Genomic DNA, 16,986 nt, shown 5'->3' with positions numbered 1-16,986 from the left:
GATCAGGTCCGGGGAGATTGGTAAATGGACCGCTACCTGCTGGAGATACTCGTGCAGGTAGCGGCCTATTATAAAACAAAAAAAATGTTATTACACTTACCGATCGCGCTGCTGCTGCTCCCGCTGCCTCCACGATCCTCTCCTCTTGGTAGACGTCTACGTATCAGTGTAGGCAGCGTGATGATGCCGCCTACGCTGATACGTAGACGTCTGAACTAGCGCAAGGAGAGCGGCAGCTCTCCTTGCGCTGGTTCTAAGAAAAAAAAGTTAAAGGGGCTCTATCACTAGGAAAAGTCATTTTTAACTAATCACATCCTTGCATAGGCTTTAGAAAGGCTATTTCACACCTACCTTTAGTATGTAGATTGCCTCAGTGGTTTCTGAATAAGTCCGTTTTTATTCATATGCTAATTAGACTGGTGCACGATACATTGTGCACGCCTCTCCTGTTGTTTCCTATGGGAGACTGCTGCTGCTGATGACTCAGCTTCCTGTTTGCCTCACACACATAGAAGATAATAGGAGAGAGGAGGCTGCTGGGAACTTCCTGAGCTGCCTGGAGGCTCATTAGCATATGAATAAAAACGGACTTATTCAGAAACCACTGAGACAATCTACATACTAAAGGTAGGTGTGGAATAGACTTTCTAAAGGCTATGCAAGAATGTGATTAGTTAAAAATGACTTTTCCCAGTGATAGAGCCCCTTAAAAAAAAAAAAAAAAAAAAAAAATCGCCCAGGCTGCCACCCGCCTCCCGTGCGCTGCCTCAGGCGGGCGCCTCACCTCGCCTAATTAGAGGTGCGGCACTGGCTCACAGTACTGGGATAATCACTGTACAAGGATAATAAAGTGATGTCACAGTACAGGGAGAATGTACAGAGTGATGTTACATTAAAAGGGATACTGCTTACTATGACATCACAGTACAAGGAAAACACACAAACATATAGATCATTGTGTACAGTGTCACGTCACAGCATATAAAGAACAAAATGATGATGCAGTAATTTTGATGTCCCAGTAAAGAAATAGAGGTACATTCAGTTTTACACATCCCCTACCAATCATCCTCCATAGTTGCTATGTCTGCTGCCCTGGTAGTTACAGGTATGTCCACAAATAACATTTAGATATAGGCAACACAGTAGCTCAGTGGTTAGCACTGCAGCCATGTAGCACTTAAGTACTGGGTTTGAACCCTGCCAAGGACAACATCTGCAAACAGTTTGTATGTTCTCCCCAGGTGCATAACTACCAGGGTAGCGGCTGGGACATTAGGGGGCCTGGTGGTAGCTGCTACTGCTGCAGGTTTTTTTTCTTTAATAGGCGGTTACTTGCTGGAGTAACTCCAGCAGGTAACGAGTCCTATTTACTGCAGCGCCGAATGTCGTGGGGTGCTGTCTGAAGATGGCTACCTCCTCCACAGTCCATCTTTTAACAGTAGTGAAGCCAGCAATTGCTGGCTTCACTACTCTACCCAGGCAGGAGCCGCCTGCTGTCCAGGCCCCTGCCTCCCAGCACTTGTATGATGACAGTGGGCAGGAGAAATTTCTATCTCCTGCCCGCTGTCCCCAAGCCCTGATGCCTTGTGCTGGCATCTATCCTAGTGGGCTACAGGACCTTTGATGAGTGTCATGATGTCATCAAAGGTCCTTTAGCCTACTAAAGAGTGTGGGCGGAGCTATTCCGGATTGTACAGGTCAGTGTACAATGGGGGGAATGGTTTACAGGCTTCCTGTGAGCAAGAGGGGGAATGGGGTTGCAGACTGTGAGCAATAGGGGTACATGGATGTGCAGGCTGTGTGTGAGAAAGAGGGGGGAATGGGGGTGCAGACTATGCGAACAAGAGGATGGAATGGGGGTGCAGATTGTGTGTGAGCAAGTGGGGTACATGGACGTGCAGGCTGTGTGTGAGCAAAGAGGGTGACCTGGGGGCGCAGGCTGTGTGTGAGAAAGAAGGGGGACTGGGTGGTGCAGGCTGTGGGTGAGCAAGAGTGTGGTGCAATGGGCGATTCCTCCCTCCACATCACCCTGTTGCTAATACACAGCCCCATTACCCCCCCACTCACACTCATTCTGCACCTCCATTCTTCCCCCTTGCTCGTACACAGCTTGCATCTCCACTCCCCCTCTTGCTTGCACCCCCATTTCCCCTCTTGCTCATACACACCCTGCACCCCACGGCACCCTTTTGTTCACATAGAGCCTGCATGCCTACGTACCCCTCTTGGAAGGGGGGGGGGGCATGTCAAAGGTTCACCACGGGGCCCCGCCTTTCCTAGTTACGCCACTGGTTCTCCCTGTGTTTGCGTGGGTTTCCTCCCATACTCCAAATACATACTGATAGGGACACAAAAAAAAAATCTTGCAAGCAGGATTAAAAAATGAATAAATAAATGAATAAATAAATAATTACATTTAGATAGCTGAATGGGGAAACATTTGTTCAGCTTTCTTGCCCAACATTTCTGGCTGAGCAGTGCATGTGGGCTGAATAGGGATAGAGGAGAAAGATGCTGCCACTGAAGTTCCTCTGGCAGTGATATCTCCCTGAGAACAAGTTTTAGGGAGCCTGCACACGGAGTTTACGCTTGCTCCTTCTGAATGTAAAACTCGTTCAGAGTGAGTGGCGTAAAAAACAGATCCCATTGACTTGAATGGGTGCCAACATACGCATGCTCCCCATTGAAATCAATGGGAGGCTTTTTTACCTATTGCTTTTAATGTGATATGCGCGTATACCGGCACCCATTCAAGTCAATGGGATCTGTTTTTTACGCCGTTCACTCTGAACGAGTTTTACGTTCAGAAGGAGTGAGTGTAAACTCTATGTGCAGGCTCCCTAAAGCAGATTTAATCCAAATGTCTGAACTTTATCTCCCCAACATTTGGCATCGGGGAGTGCCAGAAGGCCCCCTTACACATTAGATATCTGACCAAACCAATTAAAATTGGTAGGTTTGGCTAATACACATCTTTATAAGTGCAACACAAGTGCAACTATCCATAGGCTGACACTTCCCTTTCTACCATTACATATAGGATTACAGGTAACACCTATTTATAGATAACAGGACCTGCCATTAGCAGATGATGTCACAGTTCACTTCCTCTCTCCAACTAAACAATGACCTGTGTACAAGTTACTCAGCATTCCTAGAAAACACTCTCACAGAAGTCAATGAACTTCAGTGTACAGGATCCCATGGTTCATGTGACTGCTGTAAAACATACTATATATAAATACCTCTCAGATACAAAACGGACCCAACTGTGAATCAAAACTGGAAAAAACACCGGTCAGAAAAAGCACATATCACACAATGATATACTATAAAAATATACATTTATTAAATATCCAAAATAAACCAAAATGAATAATACAGCAGGGCTCGATGGATACTGCCAAAAAAAACATGACACCAAGGGTAAGACAGAATCTCACAGGCATGTATAAATTTCATATATCTCAGTAATCATCAGTAATAGCCTAACAGGCCAGGTAAACCCACTATAGAAAGTATACAAAATACCGGCTAAATATAACAATGCACAGTGAATCAGTGTTCTACACACAGGTAAGGATGTCCCTCATCCATGTGAGTCAACCTGAATCCTTCCTATCCTATCCTATCCTTCCTACTAATATTATACACGTTTGTGTGTTTGGATGTTTATTCCTCAATCACGCAAAAACGGCTGCACAGATTTGCATCACAATCAGCATACACATACATTGGAACCTGGAAGGAAACATAGGCTACTTATTATGCGACTAAATGCCCGTACCTCTCTACCGGAGTCACCGAATTCATGTTCGTGCTGGGATAAAGGACCCGAGATGACGTCATCTCAGGCCTTTCATCCATTCACCGATAGGATCGCGCAAGTGTGTGGGCGGCGCTATATAGCAGTGTGCAAGCTCAGGAAAATGGTGTTGCGACGCTCCAGCCTGCCGCCGCCATGCAGCCTTGGTGTGGGACCCCACGGCATGTATCGGCTGTGCAGGGTGAGTGCGCACGGCATGGCTAATTACTGTTCAGCCTTTGCCGGCGGGGGTGTCACTTGCGTAAATGTCGGGGGCACGTATCTGCTCAACGTACTGAGTGAGTACGGCGGGGGTATCGGGTCTGCAACCTTTCGCACCGGAGTGAGGGAGGAGGGGGATGCTGTGAGCCCGCTGGAGGGGGGGGAGGGGCGCCGGAGGCAGTTGGCGGGGGGCTGGGGGCGCACGCTGGGGGGGGGGGACGCAGAAGGGAGGTTGTGGGGGGCCCTCAAAGGGTCGGGGGCCGCCTAGAACGCGGGAAAGGTGGGTGCCGCGCGGGTGGGGGACATGGAGGTGGGGTGGAATTGGGGAGGGACATGGAGGTGGGGGAGAATTGGGGGGCCGACACCGGAGGCAGCTGGGGGGGCCGGGTGGTGCGCTGGAGGGGGGGGAAAGCAGCATGGGGGCCCTCCTAGGATGCGCGGGAGGTGGGTGCCACGTGGGGGTCGGGGGGGGGGGAGAATTGGGGGAGCTGGGCCGCACCTGAGGATACTGCGCATATACATAGATGTTGCATTGCAAAGACGCCAGCCCAGGCGGATTATTGCCAGCACCCATTGCATACATATACGCAGGTCGGCGCCAACAAACAAGCCGTGGACGAAGTTGCGGGCAGATGCTAGTAGCATAAGCTTCGCTGACATTGAGTAAAAGATCATAAAGCTGTGATTATAGGCAAATAAACAAGTGTTACCTGAAGCCATGATTGGAAGTTAACAAGTCTGGAGTAGCAAACAGGACATATAGTAAGACGCCTCCTACGCGTTTCGCCACTCAGGTAACCCTTGTTTATTCCCAACGTCTGGGCCTATCCTTCATTGGGTGGGACACAGTCAGCCCCTGTACCGACCAGCTATACGGAGCCTCTTCCTTCACTTGTCTTATACACAATACAGGACCGGGCGCTATCACTGCAGCTCAGCTCACATTGAAGTCCATGGGAGGTGCTAAGTTTATGAGAAGGCACCTGAAGGGAAGTAATCCTGAGAGTACCAGATTATCAGAATTTTCTTCTCACTTTTGATATTTTCAGATAACTATATACTACCAGAATGTGAATTCATACCTTGTTTTTTTAAAAGATATTTTTAAATTAATAAACAAAATACAACAATAGTACAAACTAGAGCATTTATACCTTCTATTCCTTTAGCAGTTGACAGGGACTGACTCTTGAAAAGGAAGGAAGCAGAACCCAGCACATCAACCCAGCCCCACAGATATATATTCAGGGACACCTGAAATGCTATTTTTGATTGCTGAGATATCACCTTTTTTTGTCAATATGCAAACTAGCTCATCTGCATAATTACTGGTGTTAAAATGGTGATATTTTGGCAATAGATGCACTGATTTACAAGGGGAAAACACCATTTAATTCAGGTGACCCTAATCCTCTCTGTCGGGCTGGGTTAATTTGTTGGGACACATGTCTGTATGAATGGTCAGTGTGCTATCCAGCTTTTTCCCATTTAGCACACTGACCCATTCACTTCTATGGGCCCGTACACAGGACCGTGAATTACAAGGTCATGTGTGCGGGCTGACAGTCCGGGCTACAAAATATCGAACAGGTCCTATTGCTATCCGATTTTGCGGCCCTGTTTCTGCGGCTCCTATTCATTGAATGAAAGGGGCCATGGAAGCATGGCTGGTGCAGGGGTGGCACACGGATGACATCAATGTGTCCTCCGTGCGCTTCCCTTGCCATTCATTCATGGCAGCCGGTTAGCACAAGGTCGTGTTCAGCCGGCTTAAGCCTGTATTTTTACCTTTAAAGACCATTGTAAGAATAATGTAATAAGTTAAGATCTTGTGAATAATTTTAGGGATTTCTGTTTCTTGATAACACAGCTTGACTCATCCGTCGTGACTTCTTATCACCAATGAGTTCAGGTGGGAAAAATACAAGTGAAAAAAACCTTGCTATCCCACAGTATCTCAGTACACTCTTGTACATCAGCAGTCCTAGATGCCGTTGTGCTGTCTGGTTGTGCTATAGCTTTATTCAGCACCATAAGTTGGCCTATCCCTTTAAGAAGAAGGTGGAATGTGTTATCTTTGCTAATAATTGTCATGCTGATTAGAGTTGTTGCTATAGCAATGAGATTGCAAATCACAACGGCATCACCTGGATCGTTTCTGCTGTGAAACTTTCTTCAGGAAAGAGTCTGCGCTCAATTGGTTAGGGAATGCGCTCACATAGTAGTCCGCTGAGTGCCAGACACACACCACCACTACCTACATGTGGCCACATGTGGCTGCTGCATCGCCACTGCTTTGGGTGTGGTCGTTTTCCAACAAGACGACTGGACATATGATAAATGTAGTAAATGAAATAAGCTTGGTCCTTATGCTATGCACATTACAGCAGAGAACCTGTTCCATACTTTACGGCATTGGCTTTCGGCCCGCACACATGATTGTGTAATTCACAGTCATGTGTACGGCCCATAGGCTGAGCTTTCATGCTTTCAAACTGAAGAGCAAAACACCCCTGTTTCCATAGTCAGTGGGGCTGCCTGTGGTCAGACTCCCCCGATCAGCATGTTAAAGAGGACAATTCATTTCCTCTAAAATAGGGTGATGACGTTGAGCTGTAAGGCTGGCCCCTCTGACAGTGCAGTGATATCAGTAGCAAAAACTAACAGCACTGATATCTCTGGAACTGGAACACATATCTGGAGAACTAATAGTACACACTGTCAGCTTTGCAGCAGTATTAGGGACATAACTACTAATATGAGGCCTGTGAACTTAGTGGGTCCCCCCATGGCTCTTACCAGCTAGTGTTGTCTATAGTTGGGTGCTATATGGTCTGGGGTTCTGAAAACTTGGGCCCTTGCAGTGAAGACCCATGTTTCAGGCCACATGAGCAAGAGCGGCCTCCCAAAAATGGCCACCAGCTGGCATGGGCAGTCGGCTCTACTAGTGTCTCACTGGCAGAGCCAACTGTGCAGGCGTCGGAGGTGGCGCAGGAGTAAGACGGGGAGGATCCAGCCAAAGATAGAGGCGTTGCAGGATCGTGTTCTTGAGCAGCAGTGGGGACGCCCCCATCGCATTTTCAGCGCTGGGGCCCGCCCCCATCGCTGCCAGAGAACTAATTTACATACCGGTAAAAACCGGTATTTCTAAGGAACGGCGCAGCGGAGATCACATCTAAAGGTAAGAGACGAATAGTCTTTCTAAAGGCTATTCCGATGTCTTATCCACAAAAAAAGAGGTTTTAATGGTAGAATCCCTTTAACAAAGACAAGGGGCTGCAGGCTTTGTGTAGTTTCATATAAATGCTCTGCTTCCTCCCTCCTCTTCAATTTTCACAAGTAGTTACCTGTGCTATAGAGGTTGACCTTACTATAGTCTGCCCCATAGAACAGGTAACTGGTTCAGGGAACCTAATTGGAACCCTCAGGCCCAACATGACAAAAAACCCAGATGAAGTAAGTAAAATAAAACTCTGTGGACAACCTATTTAAGTATGTCAGCTTTGGTTGTCACCATGTACAGAAAAGTAGAGATAAGAGCTTCTGTGATGGACTTCTAACTAAATGGAACTGAGTGCCTTGCAATATATGAGAATACATGCAGGTTGTAGAAAAAAGACCATTTAAATATGTAATTAAAACCTAATTACAACAGTGAAATCTAAACATTTAAAAAGTGAAAAAAAAATATACAACTATATGAGCAGTGTAATGACCAAGTTTAAAGTTGGCCACAATGTGCAAAAAACTAGAAAATTACCTTAAAAAAATCCTGTACACATGATTATGTAGCAGTTATGTAGCAGGTAGCCGCACAACTAATGGGATGTTAAATATACGTGGGCAAAATTGTTGGTCCCCTCGTTTAATGAAAGAAAAACCCAGAATGGTCACAGAAATAACTTGAATCTGACAAAAGTAATAATAACCAAACTACATGTTGACAAGCCACAAAGCTTCTGGGAGATTGTCCTATGGACAGAAGAGACAAGAATCAAATTTTTTGGCAAGGCACATCAGCTCTATGTTCACAGATGGAAAAACGAAGCATATCTTGAAAAGAACACTATCCCTACTGTGAAACATGGAGGAGGCTCTGTTATGTTCTGGGGCTGCTTTGCTGCATCTGGCACAGGGTGTCTTGAATCTGTGCAGGGTACAATGAAATCTCAAGACTATCAAGAGATTCTAGAGAGAAATATGCTGCCCAGTGTCAGAAAGCTTGGTCTCAGTCGCAGGTCATGAGTCTTGCAACAAGACAATGATCCAAAACACACAGCTAAAAACACCCAAGAATGGCTAAGAGGAAAACATTGCACTATTCTGAAGTGGCCTTCTATGAGCCCTGACCTAACTCCTATTGGAAGGAGCTGAAACCTGCAGTCTGGAAAATGCACCCTTCATACCAGAGACAACTGAAGCAGTTTGCCCATGAGGAGGGGGCGAAAATACCTGCTGAGAGGGGCAGCAGTCTCATTAACAGTTACAGGAATCGTTTGATTGCAGCGATTGCCTCAAAAAGGTTGTGCAACCAAATATTAAGTTACGGGAACCATCATTTCTGTCCAGGCCTGTTACATGAGTTTTATTTTATTTATTTTTTTAAATCCTGTTGAAGCGAAAAACAATGTCTGACTTTCATTTGTTCATTTTCATAGAATTTCTATATATTATTACTTTTGTCAGATTCCTGTTATTTCTGTGACCATGTGTCTACACATTACAATGCTGCTTCACAACATTTTTTGAACATTATATAGCAAATATTCCAAATAACAGAACAAATTTCTCTCTACATCTACTGGGAATTGACCTTCTTGGTAACATAATGCAAAAAATATGCTGGGAGAGTTGACAGACAGGACATATTTAAATACGTTCTGTCTGTTACGGTTGACTCTCCTAGCATATTTTTTGCACTTTGAAATTATTTATAGGCATGTAGTACTTTCTATTATATTTATATTTTTGATCTCTTGGTAACAGACTTACTAATTATCGCTCAGAAAGCTCACATCTATCTGTAGCTGTAAATAAGGGAAAAAACAAATGTATTTCATTATAGATGTGACCAGGCCTGACCGGATTTGAGTCATCAGGCTCTGAATCCCAGAGGGAGTCTTTGGGGACAAGGGGCCCTGGGCATTTGCCCAGTCTGCCCCCACTAATGCTGGCCCTGTTTAGGAGATTATAGAGAGAAAGATAATTGCACTGCTCCACAGCAACTACATATAGTATAGTCCTTGTCTGTGCATGTGATGCTGTACTGATTGTTAATAGAGATGAGCGAACAGTAAAATATTCGATATTCGTTTCAAATAGCCGCTCAATATTCAACTATTCGAATGAATATCGAACCCCATTATAGTCTATGGGGAAAAATGCTTTGTTTCAGGGGATCCCACCATTCCAATCAGGAGAGTCACCAAGTCCACTATGACACCCCAGGAAATGATGCCAACTGGGACAGCAAGGGAAGCATGTCTGGGGGCATCTAACATGCCCAAGTCACACTATTATGTCGGGATCCCTGTCAGCCTGCGATATGCGCGAGCTGACTTTTTCCCATAGGAATGCATTGACCAGCGTTGATTGGCCGAATGCCATACAGAGTACAGAATTCGGCCAATCAACGCTGGTTCTGCCAGAGGCTCGTCTGTGAGGAGGCGGATTCTAAGATCGGACCAGAATGGAGACTGCTATGGACCGCTCTTAGACTCCGCCTCCACTGGCAGAACCAGCGTTGATTGGCCGAATGCTATAGCATTTGGCCAATCAATGCTGGTCAATGCATTCCTATGCCGAGATGTAGCAGTGTTGGCACTGCTACACTGGAGATTTAGCAGAGCTGAGTGTGCGCTGAACCCTACTGCACACTCAGCTCTGCTGCATTGGACTGCTACATCGGACACTGCTACATCGGCCAGCACTGCTACATCGGGCCGTGCGCTCAGCTCGGCTACTCCAGAGATGCAGTCAAGCAGAGCGCACGCCCATCACTGCTACATCGGAGATGAAGCAGAGCTGGCCGTTGGCTGAGCTCAGCTACTCCGGAGTAGCCAAGCTGAGCGCACGGCCCGATGTAGCAGTGCTGGCCGATGTATCAGTGCTCGCCGATGCAGCAGGGCTGAGTGTGCAGCAGGTTCAGGTAAATTACGGACGTCTTTTCCTATAGAACTCTATGTAAACGTTTTATGACGGCCGTAAAAGACACACAAATTACACACAAATGACGCCTGGCGTTACTCTGTGTGAATAGAGCCTTAGGCTGAAGCCCTACATTATGGAATTGCAGCTTTTTTATTGCAGATTTGGCTGCATTTTTTGAGCCAAAACCAAGAGTGGAATGAGCAGAAGGTAGAAGTATAAGAACTTCCTAGATATTTTCCATTCCTTTTGTATCCATTCTTGGCTTTAGCTATAAAAAAACGCAGCAAAATCTACAACAAAAAGCTGCGTTTTCACAATGTGGGGTCTTAGCCTAAAGTAGATTTTTTTTCCTGCCTGACAAAATACTCTTTGTGAACATACCTTTATGGAGGAAAAAAGATATAGATAACACTGGACAACAAATTTTTACAAAAGTTTTTCTTCCTTAATTATGATATACCCATTCAAGCTAAGCAGAAATATAATTTCGGATAGTCTGAATCATGTAGAAATTTTGTGAAGCATGAGAATAAATCCAAATGAGAACGCAGAAAATGAATTTTCAATGACGTCGCACTTGTAAGCATCAAAATGGTTGTCAACCAATTCGATGTAGTTTGGTGCTCGAAAAGGACCAAGGAAATTCTCTGAAACATCCTTGAAAGATTTCCAAGCAATTTTCCCAGGCCCCACCAGCAGCTCTTCAAAGTGCTTGTCATTTATGATGTGTCAAAATCATGGACCAACAAAAATACCTTCCTCAATCTTGGCATTGGTTTTCCTGGGAATATTTGTCTCAAATAGCGAAAACCTCCTGTTTCCTTGTTCATTGCTTTCAGAAAAATTTTCATAAGCATGAGTTTTATGTGAAGTGTAGGCAGAAATAACATTGCTTGGTCCACATGTGCCCGGGAGTCAGCTGGTTACAGATTGGCCGCTTGCAATCCAAGCAGCAGGGCCACTACTTTTAAATCTCCACAGATGTTCCAGTTGTAGTTGCTGTACTTGATGTGTTTCAACAACAGTTCCATGTTCTCGTATGTTTCTTTCATGTGTGCAGCATAGCAAACAGGTATTGAAGGATGAGTATTACCATTGTGTATCAAGACAGCCTTGAGACTGTCTCTTAAGTCAATAACAAGATGCCAGTGATTGGGCTCATGCACACAACTCAAACAACCCATCAATGTTTGTGCAGAAACAAAATTTGTCAACCTGTTCAAAAAACTGTGTTAAGTCAACTTGGTGGCTTCGAAAGACCAAAGCTTTTGTACAAGGTGACAGCAAATGCTATCCTTTAAGTCTTAAAGCCAGTAACACTACATTTGCTTTTGACAAATGTAAGTCATTGTAAGTCCTGGACCAAGTCATTCAGTTGTGGCTGTGTTATAAGATGAGGCTCACCAGACATACACTCACCGGCCACTTTATTAGGTACACCTGTCCAACTGCTCGTTAACACTTAATTTCTAATCAGCCAATCACATGGCGGCAACTCAGTGCATTTAGGCATGTAGACATGGTCAATACAATCTCCTGCAGTTCAAACCGAGCATCAGTATGGGGAAGAAAGGTGATTTGAGTGCCTTTGAACGTGGCATGGTTGTTGGTGCCAGAAGGGCTGGTCTGAGTATTTCAGAAACTGCTGATCTACTGGGATTTTCACGCACAACCATCTCTAGGGTTTACAGAGAATGGTCCGAAAAAGAAAAAACATCCAGTGAGTGGCAGTTCTGTGGGCGGAAATGCGTTGTTGATGCCAGAGGTCAGAGGAGAATGGCCAGACTGGTTCGAGTTGATAGAAAGGCAACAGTGACTCAAATAGCCACCTGTTACAACCAAGGTAGCCAGAAGAGCATCTCTGAACGCACAGTACGTCGAACTTTGAGGCAGATGGGCTACAGCAGCAGAAGACCACACCGGGTGCCACTCCTTTCAGCTAAGAACAGGAAACTGAGGCTACAATTTGCACAAGCTCATCGAAATTGGACAATTGAAGATTGGAAAAACGTTGCCTGGTCTGATGAGTCTCGATTTCTGCTGCGACATTCGGATGGTAGGGTCAGAATTTGGCGTCAACAACATGAAAGCATGGATCCATCCTGCCTTGTATCAACGGTTCAGGCTGGTGGTGGTGGTGTCATGGTGTGGGGAATATTTTCTTGGCACTCTTTGGGCCCCTTGGTACCAATTGAGCATCGTTGCAACGCCAAAGCCTACCTGAGTATTGTTGCTGACCATGTCCATCCCTTTATGACCACAATGTACCCAACATCTGATGGCTACTTTCAGCAGGATAATGCGCCATGTCATAAAGCTGGAATCATCTCAGACTGGTTTCTTGAACATGACAATGAGTTCACTGTACTCCAATGGCCTCCACAGTCACCAGATCTCAATCCAATAGAGCATCTTTGGGATGTGGTGGAACGGGAGATTCGCATCATGGATGTGCAGCCGACAAATCTGCGGCAACTGTGTGATGCCATCATGTCAATATGGACCAAAATCTCTGAGGAATGCTTCCAGCACCTTGTTGAATCTATGCCACGAAGAATTGAGGCAGTTCTGAAGGCAAAAGGGGGTCCAACCCGTTACTAGCATGGTGTACCTAATAAAGTGGCCGGTGAGTGTATATGGTTCAAAGTCTAAATCGGCGTCATTCCTCATCTCTCTGGACTGCAACTTCTTCATCGGCTGCCTCCTCTAGGCTCCGTGTCTCTGGTACTGGAAGAGTCATCATGTGGCACTGGTCTCATAACGGAAGGCAGATTGGGATAGTCAATGCTTTTTTTTATTCTTAGGGAGCGTTCACATTACCGTCGGTGTCCGACATGTAGTGTCCGCTCAAAATCTGTCACGGACACTAGGAGCGGACACTAGCTGTGTCTGTGACACCTGTCATTCATCTCAATGGGCATTGGGTGCGTTCTTTTGCACTCCGTGCCCGTCCTTCCCTGTCCGCAAGTGAAGATGTCCGACTTCTCAAGTGGACAGAGGAACCCTGCATGCAGGACTTGGTTAGACAGAAGCAACAGTCGGTCACATGATCCTTCGGTTCTCGCCATATCAATGGGACAGCAAACGGCATTGACTTGCAAGAACCTCTCAGCCAACCTCAAAGATCAACAGCACATCTTGCACAACAGATGTGAGGTTTGTTTTGATCACCAATTTTGCATCCAAGGTACAGCTCATAGTCTTTCATGATAAGAGCTGTCATTGTGCATCTTTGAGCATGTACTGACCGCAAATGTAACAAAAGGTATTGAGACTGTTCCGACACTTACAAGACATTTTAGCTATATCAGATTATACTGAAGTAGTTTATAGCTGCTTAGATTTGAAATAACTTGCAGAATCTTTGCCAGCAGATGTTACAGCCTCTGCAGGCAGTGACCAGACATGTCTAGACATAGGTAGGTGTGTCTAGTCTGTAACAATTCCACTGAAGTTTTTCAGCTTCAATGAAATGTAAGGAATTTGTTCCTTTGCTTGCCTATAAATTACATAACATCACCGCACATACATTGTAAATAATTATTTGAACAGCCTGAAAATATGAAAAAAATTTGCTAAAACAGAAGCTTTCAGAAAAAGGTACATGACAGGAAAATTTCAAGGTGATTTTCATGATCAGCAGCTGAAATTACATAACAAACACTCAAAAGTGTTCAAGAAGCAAAATCTTCATTGTCCAATGTTATCAGCAGTACATTGCCCTGTGTATTTGGAGGAAGTGGTGACAATAATTCATCTTAATGGGGGTGGAATAATAGCAGTCGTGATTGTTAGACCCCATGCACGCAGTGAAATCTGGACCAGACTGTACATCCATCAAAACTCAGTCTGGAATCCCAGGCTCCCTGCATCTTAGTGGTTTATGATGCTAGGAGTCCCTGCCTCGCTACTGCTCTAGTTTTGTGTACTGTATATAGTATAGGACAGTAAAGTTGTTGGGAAGCAGAGACTCTAAATCACTATGATACAGGGAGTCCAGGTTTATGAACTGAGTTGAAGCTGAAAAATCTGGCAGATATATAGACCAGATTTTTATGATCCACATTCCTCCATTTGTCCCATTCACTTTGTACTGGCCTGCTGAATATGCTGATGCATATAAATAACGATCAATGTGTTTGTCATTAGAGTTGGCCCTAATAGTATTTGAAACATAATTTTGAATTCCTTGCTCCCATAGGAATGAATGGAAGCGGCCGAACAGCAAGGGGTTAAGCGTCGGCCGCTTCCATTCACTCTTATGGAGCGAGGTATTCTAAACTATAGTTTCGAATACTATTTGCTCATCTCTATTTATCATCAATCGGTGGCAGATTTGGGCTGTCTCTACATTTTCCCATTTTTTCTGCTTTTAACCCCTTCCCGACATGCGCCGTAATAGTACGGCGCATGTCGGGTCTGTAACTATGGCGACCGCCCGGGAGCCGAGCAGTCGCCACAGCCGCCGGGTGTCTACTGCTTTAAGCAGTAGACAACCGGCTCTAATGCCTCCGATCGGTCCCCGGACCGATCGGAGGCATTAACCCCTCCGGCGCCACGGTCAAAAGGCACCATTTTCCCAGCGGCGCATGGGTGCCGCCATTTTGCCGGTGGTAGCTGGCTCCTGGAGCATGCTCCAGGGCCGACATCACGTTGCCATGACAGCCGGGAGCCTTTACAAGGCTCCCAGGCTTGTCTGCAAATTCTCTCTTTTGCAGGCTGGTCTATGCAGCCTGCAAAAGAAAGGATGATTTTTTGCAATGCATTAGCATTGTAATGCATTGCATTAGTGATCAGACCCCCTGGGGTTCAACACCCCTAGGGGGTCTAATAAATGCAAAAAAAAAGGAAAAAAAATATATAAAAAAATATAAAAAGTATTAAAAGTTCAAATCACCCCCCTTTCCCTAGAACACATATAAAAGTAGTTAAAAACTGTGAAACATATATATGTTAGGTATCCCCGCACACGCTCTACAAATCTATAAAAATATTTTTCCTGTTCGGCAAACGCCGTAGCGGGAAAAACAGTCAAAAGTGGCAAACCGCCATTTTTTCACTGTTTTGATTCTGATAAAAATTTGAATAAAAAGTGATCAAAGCAATAACATTTCCCGAAAATGGTAGAACTAAAAAGTACACCCGGCCCCGCAAAAAAAAGACGCCCTATGCATCCCCGTACACTTACGTATAAAAAAGTTACGGCCGTCGGAATATGGCGACTTTTAGAAAAAATTTTTTAACACAGTTTTGGATTTTTTTTAAGGGGTCAAAATGTAAATAAAACCATATAAATTTGGTATCCCTGGAACCGTACCGAAACACAGAATACAGGGGACATGTCATTTTGGCTGCACAGTGAACGCCGTAAAACCAAAGCCCGTAAGAAATTCGCAGAAATGCATTTTTTCATCAAATCCACCCCATTCTGAATTTTTTTCCAGCTTCCCAGTACATTATATAGAATAATTAATGGTGGCATCATGAAGAAAAAAATTATCCTGCAAAAATTAAGACCTCATATGGCTCTGGGAGCGGAGAAATAAAAAAAGTTATTGGGTTTAGAAGGAGGGGAGTCAAAAACGAAAAACGAAAATCAGAAAATGCCATCGGCGGGAAGGGGTTAACACAATGAAGGAAATTTACCAAGACTGCCATTTTCTATGCCAGTTTTCATGCACTCCCCGGCTGGCATGTGATAGGCCAGAATTAATAAGAAGCTCCAACCTCTTAATCATTCTGGTGCACCAAAGGAAATCCTTGAAAAGTGCCATTCTCATGCAATAATCAGTGTTATTCACTACAACAGTCATTTAGGCTGTAATTACATTTTTTTTTTTCCAAGGCTATGTTTACATACAGCTTTCAACTAAGGTTATGAGCAGCACATATCTACTATGCTAGGAAGGCCAAGGCTACATTGTGACTTTGACTGAGACTCCTTTCACATGGCTTTGGACTCCTGCACACAATCGTACTTTCAATCCGCAATTGCAGATCAAAGTATGTACACATACATTTCTATGGTCCCAGATACACATAGCTTTTGCAGCTTTGTGCCTGGGCCATAGTGAAGAGCCACAAAATAGGAAGCGAATCCTATAACTGTCTGCATAGACCTAGCTCGGTCCACTCATCTCAATGTATGGGTCAGTAAAAACCAAGGATACCAAGCTGTATCATTCTAGCCATTTTTACTGACCCACAGACTGTACATGTGCAGGAGGCCTAACAATCACCATTTTGCCCTGTGGCTCCTTCATTAATTGATGTCAATAGAATTGCATTGCGACCGATTGTGGTACAACTGCGACTTCTAGTCAAAAAAAAAATAAAAAATCTAGAAGTGCTGGATTTTTTGTAACTAAAAGTTACAGAATGCAACTCCAATCACTTACACTAGTGAAGGAGGTACAGGGTTATACATTGACGTTTGGTCATACACCAGGAGTCGTAGCCAAAGCACTAGTCCTGGCATGTAACCCTAGCCTTAGGCTGGTTTCACAATAACCGAGTCTTGGATGTGAGATTTGGTCTGTGTGTGAGCCACATTTACCAGCTTGGCACTGTGCCAGAAGAGGAACTCCTAATACTTGTGTGAAGGTGAAAGGCAAAGTGTTGGAATCCCGCTATATCAGCCCCAGATTCCTGACTTATGTGTGGACCAGTGCGGGTCTGGAGTAAGTCTCAGCCTCAGGTGTGGGTCCTAAGGCTTGTTACTGACCCATAAAAGGCTGCAGAGCCTGCACTTCAGGGCAGATCATGAGAGGGAGAGCAAGTGGCTTGGGCTGTCCTGGCACACTGAG

This window comes from Leptodactylus fuscus, chromosome 6 (assembly GCF_031893055.1).
Source record: "Leptodactylus fuscus isolate aLepFus1 chromosome 6, aLepFus1.hap2, whole genome shotgun sequence".
NCBI classification, from domain to species: domain Eukaryota; kingdom Metazoa; phylum Chordata; class Amphibia; order Anura; family Leptodactylidae; genus Leptodactylus; species Leptodactylus fuscus.
The sequence above is the reverse complement of the archived record's forward strand: the minus strand, read 5'-3'. Positions refer to the sequence as shown.